Genomic DNA, 16,835 nt, shown 5'->3' on the forward strand with positions numbered 1-16,835 from the left:
ATTGATGTGTTGCCGGATACCAAGCCTATTTCTATTCCTCCGTATCGAATGGCTCCGACAGAATTGAAAGAGTTAAAGGCACAGTTAAAAGATTTGCTTGAGAAGGGGTTTATTAGACCCAGTTCATCACCGTGGGGAGCACCAGTCTGGTTCGTGAGAAAGAAAGTCGGTTCCCTATGAATGTGCATCGATTATAGGCAATTGAACAAGGTGACAGTAAAGAATGAATATCCTCTCCCAAGGATTGATGACTTATTTGATCAGCTACATGGTGCTAAATGGTTTTCTAAAATAGACTTGAGGTCGGGTTATCATCAAGTGAGAATTAGAGAAGAAGATATTCCCAAAACAGCTTTCAGAACGAGATATGGCCATTATGAGTTTCGGGTGATGTCATTTGGGTTGACTAATGCTCCGGTAGTGTTCATGAATTTGATGAATAATGTATTCAGGCCACTCTTAGATTTGTTCGTGATAGTATTCATTGATGATATTTTGGTATATTCTCGCACAGAATTAGAACATGCCGATCACTTACGTATTGTTCTTGGAATTCTTTGAGCCCGAGAATTATATGCAAAATTTTCAAAGTGCGAGTTTTGGCTGAATTCTGTAACATTTCTGGGCAATGTTATTTCAGATAATGGCATTCGAGTTGATACTCAAAAGATTGAAGCTGTGAAGACTTGGCCAAGGCCTACAGCGCCTACAGAGGTCCGTAGTTTTCTGGGATTGGCAGGTTACTATAGAAGATTCGTAGAGGGATTTTCCTCTATTTCAGCCCCATTGACGAAGCTAACCCAGAATCAGTTAAATTTCAATAGAATGACGCTTGTGAACGCAGTTTCCAAGAGTTGAAGGATAGATTACCCTCAGCTCCAGTCTTAACACTTCCAGAAGGGCCAAATGGCTATGTCGTGTACTGTGATGCTTTCGGTGTTGGGTTAGGATGTGTGTTAATGCAATACTGTAGAGTTATCGCATATTCTTCGAGACAGCTGCGGAAACATGAAAAGAACTATCCAACTCACGATCTCGAATTGGCTGCAGTAATTCACGCATTAAAAATGTGGAGACATTACTTGTACGGTGTGCATGTCGATATTTATATAGATCACAAGAGTCTTCAGTATATCTTCAAACAAAAGGAGTTGAATCTGCGACATAGGTGGTGGTTAGAATTATTAAAAGATTATGATGTGAATATTTTATACCACCCTGGAAAAGAAAATGTAGTGGCTGATGCGCTTAGCCGCCGATCAATGGGTAGCCTATGTGAAGTTCCTCCGGAAAGGAAAGAAATGACTCATGAGCTCCACCAATTAGCTAATCTTGGAGTCCGTTTAGTTGACTCGAGTAGTGCAGGGATTGGTATTAATGATCCCACAGTTTCTTCTCTGAATATGGAAGTGAAAGAGCGACAATATGAAAATCCTCAATTTGATGTTTCTATGGATGGAATTCTTAGATACCGAGGCTGGCTATGCGTGCCGAATGTCGCAGAATTGCGCCGTCGAATTCTAGAAGAAGCCCATCATTCTCGGTATTCTATTCACCCAGGTGCAACCAAGATGTATCATGATCTTAAATTAATATATTGGTGGGATGGTATGAAGAGAGACATAGCAGAATTTGTAGCTCAGTGTCCAAATTGCCAACAAGTGAAAGTCGAACGTCAAAGGCCAGGGGGATTGTTGCAAGCAATGGAAATCCCTACTTGGAAATGGGAAGTGATCAACACGGATTTTATTGTGGGGTTACCTCGTTCTCGAAGCAAGTATGATTCCATATGGGTAATTGTGGACAGATTAACAAAAGCAGCTCATTTTCTTCCAGTCAGGACCACATACTCAGCAGAAGACTATGCAAGGTTGTCTCTTAAAGAAATTGTGCGACTCCATGGTATTCCACTATCCATTATTATAGATAGAGGAGCCCAATTTAAAGCCAAGTTTTTACAGCCAAGTTCTGGAAGTCTTTTCAAGAAGGTCTAGGTACCCAAGTGAAGCTTAGCACGGCATTCCATCCGCAGACTGATGGACAAGCCGAACGTACTATTCAAACTTTGGAAGATATGCTACGGGCATGTGTATTAGATTTTGGTGGTAGCTGGGATGATTACCTAGCTTTGATGGAGTTTGCATATAACAATAGTTATCATTCCAGTATTCAAATGGCTTCGTATGAAGCTTTATATGGAAGAAAGTGTAGATCCCCAATTGGATAGTTTGAAATAGGAGAAGTACAACTAATAGGCCCTGAATTGATTCAGCAAGTGGTAGAAAAATTTAAAGTGATCCGAGGTCGATTGTTGACAGCCCAAAGTCGCCAAAAATCTTATGCGGACAACCGCCGGCGAGACTTGGAATTTCAAGTTAATGATTGGGTATTTTTGAAAGTGTCGCCAATGAAAGGGATGATGAGATTTGGCAAGAAAGGGAAGTTAATTCCACGATACATTGGACCTTATAAAATTATCCGTAAGGTGGGTCGTATAGCTTACAAGTTGGACTTGCCTACAGAGTTTGAATCAGTTCATCCAGTCTTTCATGTCTCGATGCTCCGCAAGTGTATTGGAGATCCTACGAGGATTGTTCCGATTGATGATGTCCAAGTGACAGAAAAGCTAGCCTATGAAGAAGTGCCTATTGCCATCTTAGATTGGCAAGTACGAAGACTTCGAAATAAAGAAGTAGCTTCTGTCAAAGTCTTGTGGCGAAATAGCAACCGAGAAGAGATGACTTAGGAGGCGAAAGAGAAGATGAAATCCACATATCCGCATTTATTCCGACCCCTAGGAGAGATTCAAGATGAAACACTAACAATATGAGGTATGTTTGCTAACTTTTCATGCTTTTGGTCGTGTGTGGCCAATTTATAAGTTCTATTGTGTTGTGGCCCTGTGAGGCAATGTTATTATGGGTTGTTGTGACAGGGTGGTAGTGCCATATTACAGGGGAAATTCTGGCGAAATTTTCGTAGAATTCCCGACTGTTTCATATTCGAGGATGAATGTTCCAAAAGGGGGGAAGAATGTTACACCTTGGAAAATTCCCCGTTATCTTACAGTGAATAGGCTAGCGAAGGGCACGACATATACGACATTTCGATAAGTAAGAAATATCATTTGATGATCCTAATCGAGATTTAAAGACAGTTAACGAAAAGGATGAAAGATTATCAAGGAAAACAAAGGATATGTTATGCGTCGGGTAAAGAATTATGAGCGACGAGTTAACGATGGCTTAAAGACGTTTAGGAGACGAGTGATAACGTCCCTTATATTGGTATTGAGGTGCTAAACAAGTGTCAAGAAGGTTCCATAAGGATTGGAGATCAAACGAGTCGACGAGACCCGAAATCGGAACAGCTGGGCATTATACGGCCCAACATACTGGCCGTATAAATTATACTGGCCGTATGTTAGGCCGTATAATTAGCCAAGAGGGACACCACTTACTGGACCAAACATGTGGCCACACATACGGTTCGTATAAAATGTACGGACCGTATATTGGTTCGTATATTGTGGTCGGGACAGATTTCAACATTTAAAATAAGGACCCTCCCCTCATTAATTCATTTCATTTTCCACTCTCATCTCTTCAAGAAACCTCTAGAACCTTCTCCATCATTCAACCACAAGAATTCAAGGGAAAACCATGATCAACTACACCAAATCAATGAAAACAAGTGTATGAAACCTAGCAAAAGTTCATCTACACCAAGAAATCTCAAGGAAAGTGAGTTAGGGTTTTGGTGCAAGAAGAGAAGTTTCATTAAAGGGTTGTTTATCCATCATCCAAGGTGAGTTTCATGATCATTCCTTGTTGTTTAAGGTGTTGAAATTTGAAAACACTTGGATTGTAGAAAGACATAGGAGATAGGTCATGAAAGTGTGACTAGTGACATTGTTGAGTAAAGGTTGGGATTGAGTCATGATTAGTGATGTATTGTGATTGTAAATATGTTATGATTAGTGATGTATTGTGATTGTAAATATGTTATGAATGACATTTAGAAAATGGAATAAGTATTATATGTAAGAAAATGCGATAATGAATTATAACCATAATTATGGAGAAATTGAAGGGAAATGGTGAATTGCGGATAATGTAAATGAATGATGATTGTTGTCTATTGTATTGTGAAGGTTGTTATGAATGTTTGGGAGTTGATATAGAATATGGGAAAAGTCGTATAAACAAAGGAAATGCTGCCCAATTTTCCATAGAAATAGTAACACGTTCTTATAGTCGTTAGCTAACGTTCATGCGACTTCTCTTGAAGGTAGAAACGTGGCATGGAAGGAGAACAAGAAAGCGATAGATTAGTTAAGCGTAAAAGGTATGTGAGGCTAGTCCTTTCCTTCTAAGGCATGAATCTTATGACAAGAATTTCCTTCTTCTTCATGAATTTCCTATCTTCAAGAAAACTAAGAGCCCTTGTTCATGAATAGCCATATGAAATAAGAGATACACTATTAGTATGACAATGATGATGATAAGTTTGAGTCTAACGAATCTAGAATCCATAATATGATGATCCTATAAAGATATTGATGCTATCCATAGCCCATTGATGTCGTTATTGTACACACTCACCTTCTATGATAATTCCTTAAAGGTGAGGCAGAATGTCAATGAATGCTCCATAATGAAATCGGGGGATCACGACCTTACGTCACCCCGATAAAGTATAGTTGTCCTTGAGTCTTTATGCATATATTATGATGAGCATATTATGATGATGATATAACACCGCGCCTATATGGCCGGGCAGTCACCACCAAGGCGGGCAGCGTATACACCATGGCCAGATGGCATGGGCAGACACCACTAGTGGGCGGCATGAGATGGTACCCCGAACGCTGGAGGCCTGAACGCAGGCTAATGATTATCACACCGATCCGATATGGACGGGCAGCTTATACATTTATGCATATATGACATGATGATGATTATGAGTAAACCAGCATGCATTATTTCTTCTATGATTGACAGTCAGATACAGATGTTCCCTATTGATGCTCTTTTATTTCATTGACGTATCATTATTGTTTATGCCTCTCATACTCAGTAAAATGTCCGTACTGACATCCATTTTCTTTGGACGCTGTGTTCATGCCCATAGGTAGACAGGGAGGTGAGCTTGATCGAGACTCGTAGGAGCCAGTAGCTGATTTGAGAAGCACTCCATTGTTCCGGAGGTGCTTATGGTTATTCTTTTGTGTAAATGTATATTTTGGGCACGACGGGGTCTTGTTCCGTCCCTATGTCTAGTACTCTAGTAGAGGCTCGTAGATACGCAGTGTGGGTTATATGGTCTCATAAGGTCACTATGTATATATGTGTATATTATTATTTTGATAGCCGAGGGGCTCATGTATATAAAAGTATTCACGTTCTCAAACGAAAAATGATTTTCTTATAATTTGAGTATTAATTTGATAAAAGTGGCCTATTGAGTATAATGAGTAGTAGAACGAGCGGTGCTCGGTGGTTAGCCACGAGTACCCCTCACGGTCCCTAGTTGGGTCGTGACATTTAGGACATTCCTTGATTCTTTCATGATTGTGTTTATTGATGATATCTTGGTATATTCTAAGAGTAGGGAGGAGCATGAGAGCCATCTTCGCTCTATTCTTGGGTTATTGAAGAACCATAGCTTTTTTGCTAAGTATTCTAAGTGTGAGTTCTGGTTGGAGTCTATGGAATTCTTGGGACATGTTGTGTCTAAGGATGGGATTATGGTTGACCTATAGAAGATGAGGCCATTAAGGGTTGGGCGAGGCCCACTACTATTACTGAGATTCGTAGTTTTGTGGGTTTGGCCAGCTATTATCGTTGCTTCGTGAAGGGTTTTGCTGCTATTGCTTCATCTTTGACTAGATTAACTCAGAAGGATGTTCCCTTCCAATGGTCAGATGATTGTGAGGAGAGTTTCAATAGCTCAAGCTTCTTTTGACTTCAGCCCCGATCTTAGGATTACCTATGGTGGGTGAGGGTAGAGCGATAGCTTATGCTTCCCGTCAGTTGAAAATCATGAGAAGAATTAAACTACCTATGATTTGGAGTTGTTGGCTGTGGTCTTCGCTTTGAAGATTTGGAGGCATTATTTGTATGGTGTCCACTGTGAGGTTTTCATCGATCACTGTAGTCTTCAGCATGTGTTTACCTAGAGAGATCTTAATTCTAGGCAGCGCCGATGGATGGAGCTCCTGAAGGACTATGACATCTCTATTCTTTATCATCCCGGGAAGCCAATGTGGTGACTGATACCTTGAGCCACAAGGCAGTGAGTATGGGGAGTTTAGCTCATTGGATTGTTTCCGTGTGCCCATTGGCCATGGTGGTTCAGACTCTGGCCAACAATTTCGTTCGCCTTGATATTTCAGCCTTAGGTAGGATTTTGGCTTGTTTAGAGACGAGGTCATCTTTATTGGATCAGATCAGGACTTATTGGTTTGAGGATGCTCAGTTGAGCAAGATTTGAGATAGAGTTTTGAAGGGTGCGGCCAAGGAGGCCGTGATTGATTCGGAGGGTATTTTGAGGATTAAGGGGTGCATGTACGTTCCTTGTATTGGAGATTTTATTCAGCTGATCTTTTTTGAGGCTCATAGTTCTCGTTATTCCATTCATCCGGGGGCAACTAAGATATACCGTGATTTGAGATAGCATTATTGGTGGCGCCGGATGAAGAGAGATATATTTGATTTCGTGGCTAAGTGTGGAAATTGTCAGCAGGTAAAGTATGAGCATCAATGACCCGGTGGTGTGCTTCAGAGGATGCCGATTCCCGAGTAGAAGTGGGAGAGGATTGCCATGGTTTTTTTTGTGGGTCTTCCTAAGACCCTGGGCAAGTTTGATTCTATTTGGGTGATAGTTGAACGGTTGACTAAGTCCGCTCACTTTGTTCTAGTTAAGGTTTCCTATACCACGGAGAAGTTAACCAAGTTGTACATTCGGGATATTATGAGATTGCATGGGGTTCCAGTTCTATCGTATTTGATCGGGGTACTATCTTCAGTTCCTAATTTTGGAGGGCTTTCCATGAGGAGTTAGGTACCTAATTGGATCTCGGTACAACTTTTCATCCCCAGACCAATGGCCAGTCCAAGCGGACCATTCAAGTGCTCGAGGACATGTTGAGAGTGGGTGTTATTGATTTTGGTGGTCATTGGGATTAGCACTTACCATTGGTAGAGTTTGCGTACAATAACAGTTATCATTCGAGTATTGGCATGGCGCCTTTTGAGGCTTTATATGGTAAGAGATGTAGATCTACGGTTGGCTAGTTTGATGGGTACGAGGCTTCACCTTGGATTACGGATCTGTTGAGAGAGTCCCTTGATAGAGTGAGAGTTATTCAGGCAAGCTTTTGGAAGCTCAAAGCCGGCAGAAGATGTATGCGGACCGGAAGGTCCGGGATTTGGAGTTTGTTGTTGGTGACCAGGTTCTGTTGAAGGTTTCACACATGAAGGGTGTTATGATGTTCAGGAAGAGGGGAAAGTTGAGTCCTAGTTTTATTGGCCCATTTGAGATTGTTGACCGTATGGGTGATGTAGCTTATGAGTTGGCATTACTGCCAGGCTTGGCGTGAGTTCATCCGTTTATTCATGTTTCGATGTTGAAGAAATACCGCGCCGACGGTACCTATATTGTTCGTTGGGATTCTATATTACCTGATGAGAATTTGACTTATAAGGAGGAGCCTATTGCGATCTTGGATAGGTAGGATCGAAAGTTGAGGTCGAAAGAGATTGCTTCTATGAAGGTATAATGGAAGCACCGTCCTATTGAGGAGGCGGCTTGGGAGACTAAGTCCGACATGTGTAGCCGATATCCCAGTTGTTCATGAATTCAGGTATTTTCCCAATTTTTTCCTTTCTTCGCTCGAGGACGAGCGATGGTTCAATTGTTATTTGATGTAACGACCTGTTTGGTCGTTATAGTCTTTTTGGCATTTTTGCCCCCTTCCGAGCATTGGTTAGCTCGCTTTTGACCCGAGGGGACCGTTGATAAGCTTCCCGAGGTGGGTAGACTTGATTCGGGCGACCTTTTGTGAAATATGAGCTTTAAGCAAAAAAGAGTTGACCCAAAATTGACTTTTGAGTAAACGGACCTTTTTCGGAAATCCATCGATTTCGAGAAGTCCGGATGGTTGTTTAGAAATTGTGTGTATATCTGGTTCGGTTCCCAATGCACTCGGATGGATTTTGGAACTTGGGTTGGAAAGTTGGTAATGAGATATCGGGTGTTGACTCGGTCAACGAAACATCTGTTGGAAATTCTGAAGCAGCGAGTGCATTCATAGCGTATTTTTATGTGGGTCTGTGTAGGTGGTTTGTGAGAAGATAGCCTCGAGAGTGGTTTGGGATTTCGGTTTAGAAAATTTATGTGGGAATCTGGTGCCTGGTGTCTGCCAATGCGGCACCGCTGTTACGGTGGGATGGCTGCTGGGGCGGCCAAGTGACTTTTGGCCCAGACCATCCTGGTGGCCTGTGATGGCGCTGAGGCGGTGGGTTGTAGCGGCCCCGATGCCACCGTGGCAGTATTAGGACTATTATTTCATTTAAGTGTGTATTAAAAGCCCTTAGTCCATTCATTTAATACCATTATGAAAACAGAACTCTTGGAGACTATTCTTGGAGATTATTTGTGAAGGTTCTTGATGGTAAGCTCTCCTAATCCTCTTTACCAATTCCATGTTGCTAATCATCATAGATTCCTCTTTCCTTAGTAATGGAAGATAAAAGTGGAGTTAATGAATGTTCTATCTAGGCTTATTAACGATGAAATTGATGGAGTTTATGCTAGATTGTGATGAATCTAAGGTTGTTAATCATTTATCTTCCATTATTAGTGTTGAATTCTTGAATCAAATAGTTAAGGTTTATACCCAAAATTGGTGGTTTTGCTTGAATTTCAAAATTAGGTGAATCGTTGAGTTAATTCAATAATTAGTTGTTGGGCTATGATCACCTAGGGGTTAGTTTGATATTTTACTACCAAGTTTTCCGTTTTGCCGTTGTGGGCCCCATTTCCCTAAATTCTAGGGTTGGATTTGACCTAAATTGAATAATAGCAATATTAGTATCGTTCTTCATGATTTCTAATCTAGATTTCAAATCTGCTTAGACTTCTTTGGTATTGAGGCTCAGCGGAAAGGCAATGCTATAGTGATTGTTGGTGTTGCTGTTCGGACATCCATGTAGGTTATAGCTTACCCCTAGTGGGACTTCGTATAGCGAGGCATATATTTAGATTATATTGTCGGAGAAAGCATGTAAACCATCGGGTATGAAGTTGGGTTTGATATTGTCTTAGGTTGGGCCCTGTTGTGTGATTGGGGCTAGCCACTCTGTTGTGTTGTGACTTGATTGTTCTATTGTGTTAGCTTGATGCCACGTGTTGTTAGTAGTTACTAGAATCTGTTGATTGTGATATTGTAGTATCTTACGTGTTGATGTTGATACGAGGATAGAATTCTATATTACTTGTGTTGTCTTTCATGATATTGTTAGCGTACCCACGTTGGTACTTGTGATACTGATATATTGTTTGCATACCCACATTGGTACTTGTGACATTGATATGTTGTTGGCGTACCCATGTTGGTACTTGTGATATTGATCTGATTATTGATGTTGATACATGCATTGCATGCACTCATATGATATATTGTTGATACATTGTTGGTACTCTATGAAACGCTGTGATAAGCTAGGCTCAGTTTTTAAATGAGAGTGACGTGAGGTCCGATATCCAATCTTAGTATCGGAATCGTGAATTGAGAGAGTCCGATATCAGATGTCAGTATCGGAATCATGACTGAGAGAGTGCATGGACTCCGCGGGTCCCCCAGGGTGGTGTTGGATTCGGATTGAATGTGTTGAGACTTGGCATATTTGGGTTTAGATGCTATAACATAGGTGATGATGTGTACTTGGTTACTGGCTCGTGGTTGACGTATACCTTGTTGATTTACTTGTTTATCTTACTTTCATGCCTTGATATATGTTAGCTAATCTTAGTCGGCCTATGATACCTACCAGTACTTGTTGTTGTACTGAACTACACTTGCTGCATTCTTTTATAAATGCAGAGTTCCAGGTTGGTTCGACCTTTACTCCTCGTGGCTGATAGTAGTTCGAGGGTTGCTACTTAGAGTCTTTCAGGGTGACCTCCAGGATGTTTGCCGCCTTGAAGATTCTTCCTTTATTTATGTCTTATTTGATATTCTGAGACATATTGAGACTTTGATGTAGTATTGTTATTTCCAGACTTGTAGATTCTAGTTAGAGGTCTTGTATGACAAGACAGATTCTGGGGTGGTTTTGATATATCTCCGCATTATTTATCTATTATTAGGTCAGACTTACGTATTTCGATCTCTTCCGCTTATTTATTTATTTATTTATTTATTATTTCATGTTTTTAAGATTGTTGGGATGATGGCTCGCCTACCGAGGTGGGAAAGGTAGGTGCCCACCCGACGTAATGAAATTGGGTCGTGACAAGTTTGTATCAGAGCTCTAGGTTACCCGGTCTATAATACAAGAGCATGTCTAGTAGAGTCTCGTGGATCGATATGATGAGCTCTGTACTTATCTGTGAGAGGCCATAGGACATTTCGAAAATCTTCACTTTCTTTCCTTTTTTTGTGCTACTTTATTCTAATTGGTATCTGGAACAATCGAATTGGTATCTGACTCTTATCTCTCTCACAGATAGTGAGGACTCGAGCTACGATAGCCCGAGACCAGGTGCCAGAGCCCGCACCTATGGCTGGCACCAGAAGGCGAGCGACCGCTAGAGGACGCGGTAGAGCTAGAGGTAGCGGGGCTGCCCCAGCCAGGGGCAGGGCTCCTCCAGTAGGGCAGCGACATGAGAGATCTCTGGCTCTAGAGCCTGAGGTTCAGCAGGTTCGAGACCGGGCCGTCGAGGATGGTGCGGCTCCAGCACAGGTACGCCTCGAGGTTACTTTTGAGCCTACGACCCAGGATACCATGGCCCGCATTCTACTCCATTTGGATGCCCAGCAGGCTGCCGCTGGTGTTACTTTTCTTTGGCGAAGGATCGCAGACTAGAGTTAGGGCGTAGACCCCTAAGCAGAGACTGACTAGTGTAGCACACCCTGCTGCAGTTATGACTTCCCGGATTGATGCAGTGCCGATCCTGGGAGGTGATCTTAGACCCGTGGCGGGCCCTGTTATGGCCTTGACTGATTAGGATCTAGTTGGGAGGTTTAGGAATGTTACACCTCAAAAACTTTCATGTCATTGTGCGGTAAATATACTGATGCAGGGTAAGATGCATATGATGTCCCTACAAGTAAGAAGTAGTACTTAAATGTTCTAATTAAGATTCCAAAGACATTGAGGGGAAGAGAAGAAAGTTCGTTGAGGGAGGCAAAGTATAAGTCGTGTTTTGGAAAGTACCGAGCTAAGGTTGATTTAGTAATGTCTCGAGAAGAAGCTATAAGGCTCCTTAGATGGTTAGTGGAGTATTAAACAAGTGTTAAAAAGGTTCCATAAGGATTGGAAGTTAAATGGAACAACGGGAGCAATTTCGGGAATTGTGAGCTATACGGCCACTTATACGACTTGTATAACTTATATGGTCCGTATAAGGGACCGTTTAACCTGTCCAGAGAGGGGTCTTTCACTAGAGGTATTATACGGCCACTTATACGGACCGTATAAGGGTCCGTATAATCCTCGTCGGGCAACTTTTGATTTTTATAAAAAGAAACCCCCAAGTCCTCATTTTTAATCTCATTCATTCTCCATACCTTTCAAGAGCTCTAGACCATTCCATACACCATACCAACATAAATTCAAGGGGAAGCAAAGATCAAACACCAATAATCAAAGAAATCAAGTGTTTGGATGTTCCTTAGGGTTGCTAGGAGCCAAGCATCTCTTTGGAATTGAAGTTGGGTTTCTCTCCAAGTAAAGGATTGCCGTCTAAAGCTCATTCCTACACCATTTGTCATGACCCAACCCCGTGGGCCGTGACTAGTACACGATCTGGGCACCCAAACACATATATCCAATGCTATCTCAACTGTTATCAAACGCATTCAAGTATAAAGCAGAAGCCGTCAAGGCTATATTTCAAATTTAGATAATTTCCAGAAAAATTTTGGCAGAGTTTCCTTTGTTTTACAGACTATCCAAAATAACCCTGCGCACAGAAAATACCAACAAAGGCCACACCGGCCAACAAAGCAACATCTAAACATATGCGGACCTGCCGCCGCGGCGAATGGGGTCGCCCCAAACACAACATATACACACATCCGTACAGAAAGACCCTAACCCACAAACATATCTACAGGCCTCTAACAGACTTACAGAGTCATATGACGGGACAGGGCCCCGCCGTACTAGGAGTTGCCATACATACAGAATATACAGAAGACAGAAGGTATATACCAAAAGTACACGCTTCGGACCAAATGAGCTCTTCAAAATAGCAGTATCTGAGCCTTAGACTGGCGGCGTATCTTCAAGTGCGTCTGTACCTGCGGGCATGTAGCGCAGCCCCCGAAGAATCGGGGGTCAGTACGAAAAATGTACCGAGTATGTAAAGCAGAAACATAACAACACATAATCATAGCATGAACTGGAAGCACAGAAGTGTAACGGACAGAACCATAAATCAAACGGACGGACAGAATTATGGTCCAGACGGACGGGCAGAATCACAATCCATACGGACAGGCGGAATCAGAATCCATATCAGACAGACAAAATCAGAATCCAATCAGACAGACAGAATCATAATAGGGCACAGGAACGTGGTCGCCACTCCTGCCTCTGGCGCCACAACATATCATATTTCAGAAGCTTTCATATCTTCGAACATCTCCGTCACATAACACATCATATCATAACCACGGTAACCCCGGGGACAGATCACACGCCGGGAAACCGGACACATCATACTTCGTAACATATACACGGTAACCGGGAACGACATATACCACAGTAACCCCGAAACCGGACACATCATACTTCGGAATTCATACATGGGACCCGGCCCCCGACAAGGGACTCAGCGGCCCATCCGCACGATATAAATCGGCCCGGGATCCGGTGAAAGGAAGCATTGAGACATCCACGAACAGATTAATGAGAATCCACATACATACAGATCGTTATACCGACTCAATCAAACTGAAGTAGGCCAAATGGCGAGTCAAATCAGGGTATTCGGATAGCGTTCATAATATGCGCCTATATCCTGCTTGGGAAGGCACGACGGATTATTACCATAATTAAATTTTCAGATGTCAAAGCCATTTTGTAAAATTTATATAAAAAGTAGTCATATCATGATCAGAATAATAGTCCAGATGTTGTCTGAGAAAGTCGGACAGAAACAAAGTAGTTAAAGTTATACAGAAAGTATCGGGCCTTGAGGGCCCACCTCGGGCCAACCCGAGGAGACGTACGTAAATTACAGATAGTAGACCTTATGAGGTCGTCCATAATCATTTGGAAGTATTCCGACTCCGTTTAGGAAGGTTGCATACTTAAAGCTCACTTTGAAGACAAGTTATAAGGAAAATGATTCAATCTCACTGAAGGAATTGGGGCGGATTTCCATCTCGAATTCCGAGGAACGGAGTCGTATCTAAGGCTCGCGGCCGAGCCTATTATGTTCAAAACATGCCTAAGAATGAAGGGGTAAGCTTTACATACCTCGATTGCGCCTTATGCTCGCTTAGCTTCACTTCCAATTTCGTCCAAAATCTACAAATGGTCATGTTTACCAATTGTCAAATTCAAGCCTTTAAGAATCCAAATTTTATTACTTGCCTACCGAAATTTCGGCAGCATTTTCCCTATACATATAGCCTCCCCGAGATTCAACTCGGCTCAACACAACCAACAACAACCCAACAACAACATCAACAACATCAACAATTTTCATAATTCACAATATACGCAATTAGTCTACTTTACGACATAATGCAATAATCCTCATTTCGACTTCACACTTCCAAATCAATACCAACATATGCCGTAAAACAGCCCGCACATTATTTTCCAAATTTTCCCAACCAACCAATTCGCGATATAACTATTTAATAATTTCGCAAAGAGGTCAAAATTAGCACTAACAACATCAATAACAACATCCTCCACATTCTACAAGTTAAATACATTTGTTTTCATCCAAAATTTTCTTCAAACCCCATTCTACAATTCAGCCATACCAACAAACGAATTTATCACGTTATTTCTTCGTTCTAATCCGTTAAAACTCTAAATAAATTTGTTAACAATAAAAAAAAGCCTTATTCATACCTTAAGTGCACAGCCACCACGTCCACCCTCTTATTTTTAGTTGATTTTTAGCTCAAATCGAAGGCAACGCGACGTAGAACACTTTTCTCTTCATGGGCTTCGGGATTCGGGGCTCCGATTTTGGTCAAAAATTGATTTTTTTTCTCTAGGCTCTCCTCTCTCTTTTTCTCTAGAGTTTTCCAGGTTTCTTGATCTGAAAATGAGGGAGAGAAACTGATTTTTTTCTATTAAAATCGTGGGTAATGGGCCTGACCCGAATTGGAATCGGGTTGGGCCCATTTCACTGCCCAGCTTGACCTTTTGACCTTAAAACGTCCATATCTCCTTGTACCGACGTCGCCTGGGAGCCCACGACCTACCGTTGGAAAGCTATTTCAATTATCTACAAGTTTTATTTCTTGGCGGTTTCCCAAATTCCAAACTTATAATGCCGTGTTTGCCCCTCCAAGTTAGGTCATCCGAAAACGTTTTCTTAAAAATATTCGTTTGGAGGGCTTCCACTTTGATTTGGCCCCAGGGCCCTTCACGGGTTGTGTTTAACTTTACATATACGATTCATATAACTTTTCACATGTCCCAAAAAAATCTTGATGTGTGGGCCCCACCTCAGCTTACAAATAATTCGACGTTCGAAAATGCAGGATATAACATTCTCCCCCCCCCCCCCCCCCCCCCCCTTTAGAACATTCGTCCTCGAATGTTCGATTGACCTTAGGGGGTCTCGTGACACTTCGGGGAGGTTCCTTTCTTTCCTTCAAAATTCCTTTCAACGTTGTGATTGCCATCAACATCTTTCACCTCTTGTCACACTTCTCGGTTCCTTACAACGTTATCATAATTTCACGTTACATTAAACAGGTTCATAACTGGAGCCAGACGCACAAAAGCATATCGGACAGATCCATAATCAGAGACAGATGTACTGCACTATGTCGGACAGATTCGTAGTCGGAGTCAGACGTATAGAATTATATCAGACAGATCCACGATCAGAGTTAGACGTACAGAGATGTACCAGACAGATTCGTAATCAGAATCAAACGTACAGAGGTGCATCAGACAGATTCGTATCCAGAGTCAATCATACAGAGGCATATCAGACAGAAGCGTAATCGGATCTAGAAGTACAGAGGCGTAATAGGAAGAACCTCATCAAAGTCAGAGGTGCAAAAGTATAACAGATCGAGTTTTGATTAAAATCAGATCACTCCTATTAAGGCTCCAGTGATTTACGAAAATTTCCCTTTTGTCGACATTTCATTGTTCACCCTGACAATTATACCACGGATTATCTCGTCGAAATCTGTTCACTCATTCACAAACTTGTTCGTCAGATTGTCGTACAAGTCGGATTACGTGTCGTTTATTGATTCTTTCGAAAGTTTTGCTTAATCACATCTCTTATCCTTCATCTTTCCTACTAGCCATGCTCATTTTCTTGTTCAGATATCGTCGCACTAGACTAAGTTGTAAGGTAATTGGGGTTTTTCTATTCTTTGACAACATTCGTGTCCTCACCTCCGCTTCGTTTCGCGTATTCGGTTTAGTAAAACCTTTCGTCTATCACAACATCAGTCGCTGGGACTCGGCTCTTGATCCATATGATCACCAAATGAAAATCATACACATACCTATACATTTACTAATATCTTATTTGCGAACGTCTCCGACCGTTATTCAAATTCGCTCAATTTCCCGAGCGGTATTACGCTTCTTCCTTTCGCCCATTCAGTCTGCCTCGGTCTGCGCGACTCCTGTAAGGGCACTAGCCATTCCACACCTTCTCTTTTCCTTTAGGTTACCCCAAATTTCCATTTATATACCATACTTATACTTGTGATTTTTTTTTTTGTATCCTTCCCAGGGGGTCACCCATCCCAGAATTGCTATGGCCTTAGCACACTTAACCTCAAAACTTTCATGCGTTCTGATGCGTTAGGGCTAGTATAATTGCGTCGACAGCCCCCGCACGACCTTTGTCACATAATTCAGGGCAGATCGGGGTCTTAATAAATTTTCGGAAAATTCTCAGAGTGGGTCCCACCCCGGGCTAAACCATACAATTACCATATCGCCCTTCTGAATTTTCAATGTCTATCAGGTTAACAATTACCTTGCTCTTATTAATACCCAGAAGAAGAAAATCACGTAATATGATAAAGTATAGACCCATTCATACATATATCCCTCAAGAAAAGATCACTAACATACCTGGGTGTGCGCTTGAAGACGCTCCTGGGTCCTGCCGGCCGGTCAAAGCAAATACGCGGTTCGAAGGACCGCTGTAACCAGAAGCTGCGCCTCGACCTCGGCCACGACTCGCTGGTGCTGGCGCTGGTGCTGGTGCTCCCCGCCCTGTGGGGCGTATGGCTGCCGAAGGAGAAGACGAGCCAGCAACTGACCCGGTAAGCTGGGCTGAACCACCTGGACCACCCTTATACGGACACTCTCTCATCGTATGTCCTTGTTGGCCACAAGAAAAGCAGGCACCAGTGGCACGATAACACTCAC

The sequence above is a fragment of the Lycium barbarum genome, chromosome 11, assembly GCF_019175385.1.
Source record: "Lycium barbarum isolate Lr01 chromosome 11, ASM1917538v2, whole genome shotgun sequence".
NCBI classification, from domain to species: domain Eukaryota; kingdom Viridiplantae; phylum Streptophyta; class Magnoliopsida; order Solanales; family Solanaceae; genus Lycium; species Lycium barbarum.